The 16,585-nt window shown below is 41.8% G+C and overlaps 1 non-coding gene across 1 annotated transcript; it reads left to right on the top strand.

Annotated features, from left to right (window-relative positions):
- The first annotated feature begins 15,673 nt into the window (after positions 1 to 15,673).
- LOC138446357 (U6 spliceosomal RNA) lies at positions 15,674 to 15,784 on the top strand. The gene has a single exon (XR_011259294.1). It is a non-coding gene; the product is annotated as a U6 spliceosomal RNA (small nuclear RNA).
- The last annotated feature ends 801 nt before the right edge of the window (positions 15,785 to 16,585 follow it).

Consider the following 16,585-nt stretch of genomic DNA (forward strand, 5'->3'; position numbering starts at 1 on the left):
ACATTCTGAACCAACTTTGTTGTTCAGTTGCTCAGTCGTGCCCCTCTGTGACCCATGATGGCAGCACACCAGGTTTCCCTGTCCTTTACCACCTCCTGGAGCTTGTTCACACTCATGTCACTGAGTTAGTGATGCCATCCAACCATCTTGTCCTCTGTCATCCCCTTCTCCTTCTGCCTTCAATCTTTCCCAGCATCAGGGTCTTTTCTAACAAGTCAGCTCTTCGAATCAGGTGACCAAAGTATAGGAGCTTCAGCTTCAGCATTAGTCCTTCCAAAGAACACCCAGACTGATCTCCTTTAGGATTGACTGGTTTGATCTCCTCGCAGTCCAAGGGACTCTCAAGAGTCTTCTCTAACACCAAAGTTCCAAAGCATCAATTCTTTTGAACCAATAAGTTCCTTTTACAATTTAAGCTAGTGTGAACTTTTTTCCTTTCATGTAATACAAAGCCAAGTGGAAACAATAGCACACAATGCATATGAAAAGCAATTCTAAATTACCATGTGTTATTTTCATTCCTTTGAGTCTTTCTGGGTCCTAGTTCAGACCCTCATTTCTTATCTAAATCATTAAAATAGTATTCTTGCTTCCAAAGTTTCCAGTCAAAAGCAGTAGGTCATGACTTTGGTGTGTGGCTAGGGCTTCTTCCTCCCAAGTCCCTGGAGGCGAACATGAGGCTTAGAAGAAAGAACTACTAGGCACCCTACGGTTTTAGCTTCATGAACTTTGGGATAAAACAGCCTCTGAGATTCATAGCCCCTGCCATCAACAAGCTCATAAGCAAAACGTTTTAGTGTTCCTAAGCTAAAACGAGCTTCCCAGGTGGCTCAGACGGTAAAGAATCCACCTGCACTGTGGTAGACCTGGGTTCGATTCCTGGGTTGGGAAGATCCCCTGGAGGAGGGCATGGCAACCCACTCCGGTATTCTTGCCTGGAGAATCCCCATGGACAGAGGAGCCTGGTGGGCTACGGTCCAGAGTCGCAGAGTCAGACATGACTGAGCAACTAAGCCCAAAGTGCCCAATTAGCATATTTAAAGCATTTCTAATGATGCCACACATACACACATGGGAAAAATGATTAATAAAAGCCAAAACATAATATTGAAAGTGATATAGAATGATATATGGACAGCTAGAAGAAAACAGGCAGGTGTCAGCAAACAACTCTTTCCTTATGTAAGAACTGAAAATTGAAGAAAATCTTGAAATAGATATAACAGTATCTTTTTCTAGGTTTGGGAGCCATTCATGAGGTTATGTACAAAATAGCAATTTATGTGCAAAATAACACTTTTGAGGCATTAGTGTTGAATGGTAGATATGACTTGGTCAGGATCATTTTAACAGACACTGGGAGGGTGTTTTGTGATGCATTATGAAAATGGAAATTAGCTATTGTTTCCCCCTCAAAATTATTCCATCTACTAGATTAAATGGAGTGGATGTAGACATTCTTTATTAAAAGCTCTTTATATAAAGAACTTCTTTACATAAAGAACATTCTTTATATAAAGTTATTAACTGCTCTGGATCATAAGGCAGGGAAGAAGAGTAAGATTTAAGTGAAGGAGCAATAATAATCTGGTTGTTGGGAATTCCTTGGCCATCCAGGGAAGAGGACTCTGCACTTTCACTGCCCAGGGTGCAGGGTTCAATTCCTAGTCGGGGCACTAAGACTCCACAAGCCACGCTGTGCAGTCAAAATATAATAATTAGTTTCTGGTTGTTTTTAAAAGAGAGAAGTAAAGGTGTGCATGTCAGCAGACCTGGACCCCACAGTTGGCTAATACCCAGGTTAATTTTGAGAAATTAGAATCTCGAAATGAAGGGAGCATTTCTGTCCAAAATTTAGAGAAGAAAAGAAGCAAAGCAGAATGATTTGAACTCAGAAATAAACATCTTTAGGACTTCCCTGGTGGTCCCGTGGCTGAGACTCCACACTCCACTACAGGGGGTCCAGGTTTGATCCCTGGTCAGGAAACTAGATCCCACATGCCACAGCTAAGACCCAGTGCAGACAAATAAATAAATAAAATAAGTAAAAAATAAATATATTTTTAAAAAGAAGAAAAGCATCTTTCACTTCAGTTCTAGGTTTGGGAGCCATTCAACCCTATTTTTCTCTGTCTAAACAAGCATTTATCAATCTGTTTACATTCTCAAGTCTCATCTTAGTGGAGCTATTCTTTGTTGTGGAGGGGTATCCCGTGATTACACGATGTTTAATAGCATCCTCACCCTCAAATGTTAGATACCAGTAGCACTCCCCAGTGGAAATAATTTAAAATGTTGTCAGGAGGACTACCCTGGTGGTCCAGTGGTTAAGACTTCATGCTTCCAACGCAGAGGGCACAGGTTCAGTCTCTTGTGGGGGAATTAAGATCCTGCAAGCTGTGAGGCAAAGAAGAAGAAGAAGAAAGCGACTCTCTCAACAAGGTCTTTCTTTGACTTATTTGATTGGTTTGAGACTTCGAGAGTGTGATTCTGAAGTACACTTCAAACCTTGGGAATTATCCTGCTTGTAGTTATGATGATAAATCCCCCTGATGTGTTATTCTCTCAAAAGTTTTAAATGCTTCTTCAAAGTCCCTGACCACCAGACAATCACCCTGCTACAGGAAGCTCAAAAAGGGAACAAACAGAATGACTGACTTAGACACTATGAACTGGAAACGTAACCTGTGACCATCACAGGGGTTCAGCAAAAAGCCACAACCAATGGGCACCACATCAAAGACCAATAAAGCTGAGAGGACTATGGAGCCCACCAAGTGGCAGCTGAGGGTGACACTAAGGCCTACATTTTTGTCACATCTCTCAGATTGAGAGTTTGATCAAAAGGGGTGAATTGTTAAAAAGAAATACACAAATTCAAAATGGAGCCATTTGTGGTAAGCCCCACCTAGACTTAATACCCAATCTAACTTCAGTTTCCACCTCTCCCAGGAGTGGAATTTTAAACCACTGGCATTTCCTGATTCTAGTCAGGAAATAATAAAACTCCTGCCATTCTCTGCCCTACTACCCCACCACCACCACCACAAAAGAAGATGAGCTATCCTGAAGCAATCCTTTCTTTTCTTTTGCTAACAACCTTCGTGACCCATACAGTTTTCTACCTATAAAATACCTACCATCATCTTGAGCAACACCTCTGAATGCCTTTCTGCTTGCTAAATGGGATGCTGCCTCATTCTTGAATCAATTAATAAAGCCAATTTGCTTTTTTTTTTTAATGGAAAAAAAAAAATGTTGCCAGACAGTTGAGAACAACTCCTTGTTGTTTAGCCACTAAGTTGTGTCCAACTCTTTGCGACCCCATGGACTGTAGCCCACCAGGCTCCTCTGTCCATGGGATTTCCTAGGCAAGAATACTGTGGTGGGTTGCCATTTCCATCTCAAAGGGATCTTCCTGACCCAGGGATCAAATTCACATCTTCTGCATTGCAGGCAGATTCTTTACCACTGAGCCACCAAGAAGTGGCAGGGAACAATTTACCTAGACTAACAACCAATAAGAAGTAAGATTCACAACTACTAGGGTGGAAAAAAATTTTCTTTCCACCCTTCTTTGGCTGGTCTGTAATTTAACTGACATAAGATAGATTAATATAAGAAAAAATGGAACTTTGTGCACTTGGGAGCCCCATAAAAAATAGGAGACCTCAAAGACAATCAGGGAATTGAAGCTTACATATTATCCTGAGCTAAGCAGTGGGGTGGGACCCAGGGTTTCAAGTGTGAGAAAGGTAATTCACAGGCCAATAAGAAAAACAGATGTTTGGTAATTAGATGTCTCCCTTGCCATGAAGATAAGTATTTCTAATAGTCATTTTCCAGTAATAAATTCCCTGATGGTCCAGTGGTTAGGATCTGGTGCTCTCAGTGCCAGGGGCCTGGGTTTGATCCCTGGTCCAGGAACTAAGATCCCACCAGCTGTGAGGCCACTATAATAATAATAATGACGTCTGGTAACTGCTCTCTTTCTGGGCCAGGTCCCCATCTATATTCTTTTATGTAGTTAAGAGAAAAGTAAAAGTGTTTCCTGAGTTTGCTGCCTTCAGCTAAAAATTATCCACACAACAAAGTGGCATGTTTTAGAGTGACCTTTACTCGTCGCTTTCAGAATGATGATACAGAATGAGTCTGTTAGAATTGCTTTCTTTGGCAAAGTTTAAATAATGTTCCTCTTGTTAAAAGATAAAAAGTTTAAAAAGCGTGTTGAAAACTCTAAGAGTTTATTTGAGCAAAGATCCCTTTGAATCAGACAGCATCCAGTCTAGCAGATAGCAAGGAGCTCAGAGGAGCTGTCCAAAATTAAAAACTTTCATACGCAGAAGGGAATAGGAACAAGGAAGTTATATTAAGTTTAAAAAATGGGTTGGTGATTGCAAGTTATTTTCATTTTGAGGACAACAGGGGACATCTATAAGGCAGATGACCTAACTAGTGCTGATCAGGTGATTTCTAATGGACCTGGTTTAAGATTCCACTTCTGGAGGAGTCGAAACTGTAATCAAATTTCAGCTTGGTGATGCGGGGTGTAGTATAAGCAGCTGTTTTGGGCCTGTTGTCTTATTTGGAAGATCCCCTGGAGAAGGGAATGGTGACCCAATCCAGCATTCTTGCCTGGAGAATTCCATGGACAGAGGAGCCTGGTGGGCTACAGTTCATGGGGTCTCATAGAGTCAGACATGACTGAGCACACACACACACAAACTGTTGTTGTTGTTGTCGTTCAGTCACTCAGTCATGTCTGACTCTTAGGGACCCCATGGACTGCAGCACGCCAGGCTTCCCTGTCCTTTACCATCTCCTGGAACTTGCTCAAACTTATGTCCACCAAGTCAGCGATGCCATCCAACCATCTCATCCTCTGCCATCCCCTTCTCCTCCTGTTTTCAATCTTTTCCAGCATCAAGGTTTTTTCCAATGAGTCTGCTCTTCGAATAAGGTAGCCAAAGTATTGGAGTTTCAGCTTCAGCATCAGTCTTTCCAAAGAATATTCAGCATTGATCTCCTTTAGGATTGACATACCAACTAACTACTCAAAAAGATTACATGACTCCTTAGAAATTAATCCTGATGCTGGGAAAGATTGAAGGCAGAAGGAGAAGGGGACAACAGACGACGAGATGGTTGGATGGCATCACCGACTCAACGGTCAGGAGTCTGAGTAAGCTCCGGGAACTGGTAATGGACAGGGAAGTCTGGTGTGTTGCAGTCCATGGGGTCGCAAAAAATCAGACACGACTGAGCAACTGAACTGAACTTAGGGTTAGGGCTAGTTGCTGGTTAATTAAGAATTAACTATTCTATTATTCTGGGGTATTTCTAATTCATTTCAGTAAGCTTCACACATGCCATCTACCTCTACCAGGATTAAATCATGTGCTGCTGCAGCTGCTGACCTTCAACACCTCTCCAAAAAGGTGTTCAGGATGAACAGCAAAAATAAGGCACTCTGTGCTCTGGGAAAAGCTGGCAAAACAAGTTTTCAAATAGATAATTTCAGGAGAAAATTTTATAAGCTTAATTCTTGTATCTCCTCATATCTAGAACATAAAAAAAAATGACATTCTTATACACTGTAGGAGTGTCAATTCATATAAATTATATGGAGGAGGGACATCCCTGATGGTCTAGTAGTTAGGAATCTGCCTGCCAATGCAGGGGACCTGAGTTCAGTCCCTGGTCCAGGAATTAAGATCCCACACGCTGCAGGGCAACTAAGCCCATGAGCCACAGCTACTAAAGCTGGCAAACCTAGAGCCTATGCTCCACCACAAGAGAAGCCACCACTATGAGAGGCCCATGCACAGTAAAGAAGAGTAGCCCCCACTTACTGCAACTAGAGAAAGCTCAAACACAGCAAGGAAGACCTAGTGCAGCCAAAAATAAATAAATTTTAAAAATTATTTGGAGGAAAACTTAGCAATATCTACTAAAAGATGAAAATTTGATTTGCCCTAGGAATGCATAATTTAGGAATTTATTTTAAAGAAATGTTCCCATATGAGCAAAAATACATGTGTATGAAGTTCACTGCAGCCTAGTTTATTTTAGGTTTGTTTTTTTTTTTTAATTTTGGCAACACAGCATAGCATGTGAGATCTTAATTCCCCAACCAGTGATTGAATCACCCCCTGCAGTGGAAGCACACAGTCTTAACCCCTGGCTCACTAGGGAAATCCCACAGTAGCCTAGTTTAGAAGAGCAACACTGAAGAGACCTAAATGTCCTTTGAAGGAATTTAGGACTTGCCACGCCAAATATGCTGATGTGTTGACTTATTTTGAGCTGAAAGTAGTTAAAGAATAGCAAATGTAGGGAAAGGCTTTCTCTGAACTCTCCTATCTGCCTAAAGACAGATCCTTCAAAAGGAACTCAATTGTCATAAGACCCTTCCCAACAATTTTTCCCCATCCTCCTACCCCCTCTTTCGTAAACCAGGGGAGACTGGACTCTTCTCATGGGGAGGAGACTAGAAATTGATACCACACCCAGACAAACTTTGTCACAAACTGTTATACTTCCCATCTATCCTTCTTGGCACCCATTCATCCATCATCACTAAAACTCACTTATTTTCCCCTAAAAGGCCAATATCTCTCATCTTCCCCAGTTAAAATGTTACATAAGCTCTCAAATCTCCTGGGCTTTTTTTTTTTTAGATATTCACTTTTTTCATTTTTCATGTGATGTCCCTGTGCACGTAATATTAAAAATTAATAAATTTGTAGGGACTTCCCTGATAGTCCAGTGGTTAAGACTCCATGTTCCTAATGCAAGAGGCATGGATCCAATCTCTTGTTGAGGAACGAAGAACCCACATGCCACAGGGCTCAGCCTAAACAAATAAAAATAAATTTGTAGACATTTTCTCCTATCAATTTGCCCATTGTCAGTTTGTTTCATAGATCCAGCTATCAAATCTAGGAGGGTAGCAAGTCTTTCCTCCCCTGCACCATGAATATCCAGGTGGTTACACTAATCCCAGTACAGAGAATAAATTCCATAAAGCTGTTTTTAAAAAAAGAAAGAAAGTAAATTTAAGGTAGTCAGTACTTACTTCTTTCGGAGAAAGCAATGGCACCCCACTCCAGTACTCTTGGCTGGAAAATCCCATGGATGGAGGAGCCTGGTAGGCTGCAGTCCATGGAGTCGCTAAGTCGGGCACGACTGAGCAACTTCACTTTCACTTTTCACTTTCATGAATTGGAGAAGGAAATGGCAACCCACTCCAGTATTCTTGCCCGGAGAATCCTAGGGACAGAGGAGCCTGGTGGGCTGCCGTCTATAAGTTGGACACGACTGAAGTGACTTAAGCAGCAGCAGTACTTCTTTAAAAAAAAAAAAAAGTATTTATTTTATTTTTTACTGCGTCAGATCTTACTTGCAGCCTGTGGGCTCTCTAGTAGAGATGCACATGGGCTTAGTTGCCCTGAGGCATGTGGCATCTCAGTCCCCTGACCAGCAATTGAACCTGCGTCCCCTGCCCTGGAAGGTGGAGTCTTAACCACTGGACCACCAGGGAAGTCCCTAGATCACCACTTCGAAAACAAGTTCCTAACTAAAAAGGAAAATGGTAACCACAGTTGCCTCTGGGAAAGAGTCTGGAGCATTGAAAGCTGGATGGGGGAGGAGATGTAGTACCTTTTGCTGTAAATTTTTTGCACAATTTGGATTTTTTTCACTTGAAACTTAAAAAAACAAGTTGAAAAAGTTTCAGTAAAGTGGGTGTCTAACTACAAATTGGCACTTGCCATGGGTCCTTGCCATCTATAAGGATTAAATCATGTGCTGCTGCAGATGCTGGCCTTCAACACCCCCTGAAGGAGTTCAGGGTGGAGAGCAGCAATGAGGTACTCTGTCCCAGGGGACAGGGGCGGGGTAACTGACAGGACAGGTTTTCTGATAGATATTTTCAGGAGCTGATTTTATGAGTCCAATCCTTGTATCAGCATATCTAGAAAAGCATGAAAATCCTTCATGGTGACAACTTTTTCTTGTGACTAGCAGAAAGCTTCACGAGACTAGAAAAACTATCTGGAAAAATAGGTGCCTGGTTGCATGTATTCCCCTGCACCAAAATCACATATATACTGACCTTCCCCCCTGCCTTTCTGGAGTAGTTTCTCAGAGCTATCTGAAGGGCTGTCTCCTAGGTTGCCGTTCTCATTTTGCCCCCAAATAAAACTTAACTCTCAATTCTCACACGGTCGAATTTTTTTTTTAAGTCCACATGGCAAAGGCTGCAGCTGGATACAAGAGAGTAACAGGTAATCTAAACAGAGATATGCACGACATGGAGGTAGGGGTGCTGCATCTGGGCTCATCTGCCTTCCTTTTCTTTAACCCTGATCACAGCCCACCTTGCTCTTACCTCTGTGTCAGGGTCAGAGTATAATGGGAAATATTTACAAGGTAAAAAGGACTGAGGAGCAGGGGAAGGTAAGGCAATGCCCTGCAGCGCTAACTTTGAACTGAGAACATTCTGCTTCCAAATGTGCCTCCAAAACCACCTCTCATAAACATTTTCTAGGCCCTCGAATTTAAGTTTACTTGAAATTGCCCTGGGAAATTCCTAGATATTGAAGCATTGAAAGAAATTTCATTAAAACAGGCTAAAAATTCTTCTTTGTGCAAATGGAAAACTTTGCTCTCGCTGAACAGGTAATCAGCCATTATTCTCCAAAGAACCATTTCCTCTTTGTGAGAACAGAAGCCCATTTCGGAGACTTCATAAATGTAACTGCTTTATGAATGAGCCACCCTCAGAAAGACCAATAAGGATGGAAGCAGCGACCCAGGAAATAAGGGACTTGCACTAGAGGGAATTCCTTTAGTTCTGAGAAATGGTCTACACTGCCTTTCAGGCTGCAATTTTTAAAAAATACTTTTATTTCGGAGTATAGTTGATTAACAATGAGGCTGCAATATTTTTTTATTTTTTCCAAACTTTAAATTTTTTATTTTGTATTGGGATACAGCCCATTAACAGAGCTTTCCCAGTAGCTCAGCTGGTAAAGAATCTGCCTGCAATGCAGGAGACCCCGGTTTCCTAGGTTGGGAAGATTCCCTGGAGGAGGTCATGGCAACCCACTCCAGTATTCTTGCCTGCAGAATCCCCACTGACAGAGGAGCCTAGTGGGCCAAACGTGGAGTCGTGTCTACGGGACACGACTGAGCGATTAAGCACAGCACAGCCAGTTAACAATGTTGTGATAGTTTCAAGTGAACAGCAAGGGGACTCAGAGGATACAAGAAGTTTTAAATGGGCCAAGCAATTCCAAAACCCAAAATATTATTAGTGGCTTAATCATCGATAGAAAAATCAGGCTGATTTAAATTTGTGGAGGAAAAGATTGTTTTAGCAAGTTTGAACCACTCTCTTTGTTCAGATGAACCAGGATGCAAAGACTTAAAAATGAAGTCAGCTCTCGTGTTTTGTTTTGCTTTGTTTTTTTGCAAACTATGAAAGCAACACAATACAGAATTGCAGCTATCATCATAGAAGAAATCTGGGACAATTTATTTCCTCTACGTTAAATGTGGATGGTAGTGGGTTTTAGTCTTTTTTTGAATCAGAGCTGGGTTTTTATTTTACTTTACTTAATTTTATTTATTTTTGGCCACATTGAGCTACATGCAGGATCTCAGTTCCCTGACCAGGGATCAAACTGACAGGCCCTGCAGTGGAAGCACAGATTCGTAACCACTAGACCACCATGGAAGTCTCCAGAGCCATTTTTTAGACTCTGATGAAAATGTAGATGGTTAAAAATTTGAGTCTAAGAGTTGGATGGCCTGAATTCAAATTCCTGTCCACCATTTATTATCTTTGTACCTTACACAACTGATTTAACCCTTCCATACCACAGTTGTCACCTCTATAGAATGGAAATAATAACAGTTTAATAGGGCTGTTGTGAGAACTAAATGAGATAATTCACCTACATCGTGTACAGCATTGCCTGACACTTAAGAAGCATCAGATAAGTGTTCCCTGTGACTACAATCATATGGACTCAAGAATCCAAAAATGCAGGGATTTCTGTCTTTAGGCAGGTCTGGATCCAGTGGCTCAAATGATACCCTTTTGTCACCTCTGCTTTCTCTATGTTGGCTCCATTCTGCAGCAGTTTCTTCCCAACAGAAGTGTTCTCTCAGAAACTCGAATGAGAACGTATGCCTCCCTAATATTCCCAGACATGAATCTCCTTGCCTGTATGCTGTGTCCAATGCTGAACCAACCACTGGACCCAAGGGAATGCAAAGCTGACTGGTCCAGCCTTCGTTGGCCAGGTTGGGAAAGATCATCCCCACCCAAGTATGGACGTGGACAGAGGGGGTGGGAGGGCAGTGTTTCCCTGAGGAAAACCAGGATGTCATTGCTAAGGGAAGAGTGAATGGAAACTGGACAAAGAAAACAACAGATGGCTATCTGTCCCAGGTTTATCGCCTCTGTTTTAGGCAAACACCTTGATAATCATTAGGAAAACTGAAGAGTTTCCATAATTTTCTTTGCTCCAGTGCTTAACTGCTCTATCAAGAAATTTCTTCTTTTATTTAACTTTATATCTTCAAATTAAAACTCATTTTACCTGCAACTTCAGAATATTTAAAAACAACAACAACAACTTGTTCTTACCACATCTGACTCCATAGCGTTTGGTTTTTCTGGGTCTCAGTTCCTTTGTAAAAATGAAAGCATTGGCCTGGGTGATCTCTAAATTCTCTTTTAAACATCTGTGATTTCTGAGAACAATAGCAATGACTCCACAGAAAATTTGCTTGTTACTATCACTCTATAAATCCTAGAAAAGTCTTCCTTTTATCTGGGTTTGTTCCTCAGATCCTATCTCTAAGCCACAGATACTAGAGTGTATTGATTTAGAGGGTAGACACTGGATTCAGAGTGTCTTGTCCAAGACCTGCCTCTGACCATTACACCTGTGTGACTTTGGGCAAATTGCTTAACCTCTCTGTTTCCTTTTCTATAAATGTAATAAAAGACCCTGCCTCATAGGGCTGTGTGAGCATTACAGAATTCATACATGAAGTGTCTGATACTGTTATATTAGTAAAAGTGTTGGCCATGACTAAGCAAGCAACATCTCTCAGAATAAAAAGCACCTTACCTCTAGAGGAACAAAGATAAAAATCACAGATAAAAATTACATCACAAACCACATGTGCAAGAAGAAAATGAAGTGAAACATTTAAAGTGTTGAAGAAAAAGACAATTATTAGTTGTATAGGCATACACCTTTATAAAAAATCCATAGAACTGTCTTAAAATGAGTACATCTTATTTTATGTAAATAATAACGCCTCCATAGAAATTGTAAAAGTCTTTCTTAAACCAGTTAGCAACTGAGGGTGGGAGGCGGTGTTAAAAAGCAAAGGGGGGTTGGTGGGAAGCCTTAAAGCATACTCCTTATCATTCTGGACATAAAGGTTAAATGAGCAAGTCATTGAGTAGCCTAAGAAAAATCTGAGCAAGGGAGGTCAGAGGATAACCAGTCAGCAGTTCCTGGGAAGGTCTCTAGAGGATAAGACATTCAGGCTAAGGCTCAGAGAATAAATGAGAGCTAACAAATGGTTTCTTATTGCCATTTACACCATTGTCTTCAGCTACCGTCTTGTAACCCGCTCAGCACAGCGGCATGAGGAGTCACCGCTTTCCTGAACAGCAACCGACTCTCTTCTATGAAGTCTTTAGCTGTGTTGAGGCTTCTGAAATTTCCCTGCTGGCTTCAGGCAGGGAAAAGACAACCAGATTGAGTGCTGCTGTGTAATTTTTTACTCTGCCTCATCTCAAATTTGTAATGTCTTTCCTTTTAAACTTGTGACCAAAAAAAAAAATTCCCAAAACAGAGTCAAATTTCAGTTGATACTATTTCACTACAATTTAGGTTTCTTCTACAAAAAGAACAAAATAATATGCAGAAAATATTCAAGTATCAGAAAGACCCAGAGACCATTTTTCACTTTGGTCAAGTTTTCTGTCCAGGCATGAAATGTGTCCTATGATTGTTCTATTTTCGAATTGCTGTGACTAAAAATTGGAAAAATAAAAGCAGAGTATTCATCTTTGTTTTGGAAAGCAATCTTTCTGGAAGACTGGCTCCATCTCTCATCTCCAGTCTTTCTTCCCACTCACCTGTCTTGCTCAGTGGAGCCCAATCCTCATGCCTCTTCCAGCCCCAGCAGGACCCACTACCTATAAAACTGTACAGAGTGGAGAAGGAAATGGCAACCCACTCCAGTATTCTTGCCTGGGAAATCCCATGGACAGAGGAGCCTGGCGAGCTATAGCCCATGGAGTCGCAAAAGAGTCGGAAAGAACTTATCAATGAAACAACAACTGAATTACTTGATATCACTTTTATCACAAACTTCTTAACAGTATTTTTTTTCTTTTGTAACATTTTTGGTTGGGTTGATACCTCTCGAATGTTTCCTTATTTGTTTTGAAGAAAAATCTTTAGAGCTATCACCTAGAAGATTAGTTAAGGCTGCAGATTAACTGGTCAACTGGTGTTTTTCCAATAGAAAATAAAGAAATCCATATTTGTACCATGTTCGGGAATAGAGATAATTACTTAACATAGTTAAAAAAAACCTGTACAGCATTAGCTTCAGAGCATCTCATTACAAGACCCCTTCTGAGTCCCTGAAGGAGTAACAGCTTTAGGCCCCACACAGTCTTGATCTGCAGTCTGTGAACAGCTGGGGATCTTTTTTTTTGGTGGGGGCGGCGGGGTAGGGCCAGGCCACTAGGCATACGGGATCTTCCCCAACCAGGGACTGAACCCATGCCTCTTGCCTTGGGAGTAAGGCATCCTAACCACCAGACTGCTAGGGCAGTCCCAGTTCAGGGGTGGGGGATCTCTATAGCCGGGCTCCACAGCAGCTCTCCAAGGTGGGGGAGTTAGGAATGGGCTCCCTCAACCCTTTCTCTCCTTCCCTCTGAGTCAACTACTAAAGACTACTGTACTCATTAGCTTTAAACAAACCTTAATAATCTCTGAACACATAGTTTAAATAGTAAGCCTAATTAAACCCATAACACACCACTTTTCATTTTGTGTGTTAATGGGAACACATACAGGAACTACTGAAATAATGACTCTCAATAGAAGAACAAAACTAGCATTTTTAGGTTCTAATTAAATTTTGCCTTCCAAATGTGATGTTTTTTTGCTTTTCACTAAAAACAGTGAACTTTCAAACTGGAGAAGAGAATAATAAAATGCCCAAATAATTAAAAGGAAATAGACACAAGGGTGCCATAGTTTCCTTTTGCACAGTTTCTCTCTCTTTTTTTTTTTGTTTTTGGCTAACCATGGCTTGCAGGATCTTAGTTCCCCAATCAGGGATTGAACCCTGGTCCTTGTCAGGGAAAGCACAAGTCTTAACCACTGGACCACTAGGGAATTCCCTGTTTCACAGTTTCTGATACTTATAGCATATCTAGAGTTCCATGAGCCATGGGAAACCCAGCTCCACCAAGGAAACAAAATAAGATAAAAATAAATAATAAATGTGAACATCCATTTACAAAAGCTAAATGTCTCTCTTAAATACCAGCTGATTATTATTATTATCTTTGCTGCTTTCATAATAATACTACAGGTTTGTCAAGAGAGTCTGCATGGACCACAGAACATTAAGTGCATAAAACTGAAACGTTTATCACTTTCAGTCCTTCCAGAGTTAGGAACAGCAGAAGTTCTTCAAAGCCTTTAAAAATCAAGACCAAAAATACTTCCCTGTGGAATGTATGGTTTTAAAAAAAAAAGCGCTTGGAGCAGTAGAATTTCACCAGGACCTTGTATAGCACACTCAGACAAAAATAAGCCTTTATTTTCTTCCAAAATGCTCTGCAAAATGCCTACAACTGCTTAGTTACTACGAAGGGAAGATGTTTCCTTCTATTTTGGTGGTCCTGCAGCTTTCTCTCCCTAATTAGAGCTTCCATATTGTCTGGCCATCTGCTTCTGTGTTCTGCCCAGGTTGTGGTAATGAAAGGGGTATTTTATGATCTCATCCTTTTAGTGGGAGGATGGATTCTACATTAGTCTGGTCAGGATGAAAGACCTTTGGGAAAGACACATGGGCCTCCATGGTGCTTGCTGCGTAAAAGCTAAACATTTCCCCCAGCTACAGAGGTTGTAGAAGTTCCTATTTGACCATCTCACAGCCAGCTAACAGGAAAATGCCATATGCAGAACAGTCTACCTACTCTTAACTGTTGTTCTTATGTTGTCTCCTTCTACTTGATTTGCTACTTGACAGAAACATTTGTATTCTGGCACAGCAACCCACTCCAGTATTCTTGCCTGGAGAATCCTGTGGACAGAGGAGCCTGGTGGGCTACAGTCCATGGGGTTGCAAACAGCCAGACATGACTGAAGAAACTGAGCACGGCACAGCACAGCCACAGGTGGCTGCTAAGGATTTGAAATGTAGCTAGAACAAATGAATAGTCAATAGCTAGAACAGTAGTCATGTATGGATGTGAGAGCTGGACTATAAAGAAGGCTAAGAGCCAAGGAACTGATGCTTTTGAACTGTGCTGCTGGAGAAGACTCTTAAGTCCTTTGGACTGCAAGGAGATCAAACAGGACAATCCTTAAGGAAATCAACCCTGAATATTCATTGGAAGGACCGATGCTGAAGCTGAAGCTCCAATAGTTTGGCCACCTGATTTGAAGAGTTGGCTCATTAGAAAAGATCCTGAGGCTGGGAAAGATTGAAGGCAGGAGAAGAAGGGGATGACAGAGGATGAGATGGTTGGATGGCATCAGCAAATCAATGGACATCAGTTTGAGCAAACTCAGGGAGATGGTGAAGAACAGGGAAGCCTGGTGTGTTGCAGTCCATGGTGTCACAAAGAGTTGGATACGACTGAATGACTGAACAACAACACGTATTAGCTTCCCTCTCCCATGTTGAGTCATTTTGGCTGTTAGATATAACTCTGCTTGGGTAACCACCCTAGACTCACCCTTTGACTCCAGTGTCTTATTTTTCCACATTCAGTTAGACATTGGTATGTGGTTCACAAGAATGTGTGGGTGCGTGCTAAGTTGCTCCAGTCATGTCTGACCCTTTTCTACCCTAGGACCTTAGCCCACCAGGCTCCTCTGTCCATGGAATTCTCCAGGCAAGAATACTAGAGTGGATTGACATGCCCTCCTCCAGGGGATCTTCCCGACCCAGGGATCGAACCCTCATCTCTTTCGTTTCCTACCTTGGCAGCCAGGTTCTTTACCACTAGCAGCACCCGGGAAGCCCTGTTCACAAGGCTAGCCTTCAACAGTTCCTCTCATCCTGCTGCAGGCATATTCCTCCTCCAATCAAGAAGTGAAGCCTACTTGTCCACCACTGAATCTGCAATGGCTTTCTGGCTCTGTTTGACCAACTAAGCATGGAAGAAGGGACGCTGTGCTGTTCTGGGTTTGGGCTTCCAGAGGCCTGAAAGTGTTTGCTTTTGCTGATTTTGCTTATTTTCTTTTTTGCTGTGTGGTTTGCAGGATTTTAGTTCCCTGACTGAAGATTGAACCCAGGCCTTTGCAGTGAAAGCACAGAGCCCTAAGCACTGGGTTACCAGGAAATTCCCATACTTTTGCTTTTTTTAAAAAATCTGGCTGTCATACTCGATTCATTTGGCAGCACATATCCTAAAACTGGAACAATACAGAGAAGATTAGCATGGCCCCTGCACAAGGATGACATGCAAATTTGTGAAGTGTTCCATTAAAAAAAAAAAAAAAAGCTATCACAGAAAGAAGTCCAGGCTCTCCTACTCAAAAGAAAGGCCATGAAAGACAGACTCAGAAGAACACACCATCCTCCAAGTGAGTGGTGCCCTGCTGTAAGCCTCCTGATTCGTATGGGTTTAGTCCGAGCAGGTATCACATTGGTGCTCTGTGGAGAGCACAGAGTGGAATCTTAGATTTTTGAAATCGGAAGAAATTCCCGAAACCAAAAGAGCAAACATACTAAGCCACATGCATGAATGTTACTTGTATTTGTGCAGTAGCTTTCACACAAGCTTCTTGGCTCTCTGGCCCTCATCCCATCTCGTGCTTGGTTCCTCTGCCTATTTGGATTACAAGGGATCTAGTAAGAAAGAATTTCAGTTTGGTGGTTTGTTTTTTTTTTTCCCGCATGGGAGGAATTATACTATATATTTTTCTTTAATCAAAGAATTTGTTACATAGTGACCTCTACTGGGAACAGTAAAGGTATCACCAGGGCTGACAAAAAGTAGTCAGTTCAGTCTGCTTAGTCAAATAATTGGTTAATTTGGAAAGGCAATGCTGGTCAAATCTTTATTTAGTACTAAGGTCCAGTTGTGGGCTATCCCGGTGGCTCAGCGGTAAAGACCCTGCCTGCAATGCACCAGCCTTAGGGGATCCCTTAGGGATCAGGAAGGTCCCCTGGAGGAAGGCATGGCTACCCACTCCAATATTCTTACCTGGAGAATCCCGCGGACAGAGGACCCTGGTGGCTATAGCCTATGAGGTCACAAAGAGTCAGACATGACCGACGCAACTTAGCA

This window comes from Ovis canadensis, chromosome 9 (genome assembly GCF_042477335.2).
Source record: "Ovis canadensis isolate MfBH-ARS-UI-01 breed Bighorn chromosome 9, ARS-UI_OviCan_v2, whole genome shotgun sequence".
Classification (NCBI taxonomy): Eukaryota; Metazoa; Chordata; class Mammalia; order Artiodactyla; family Bovidae; genus Ovis; species Ovis canadensis.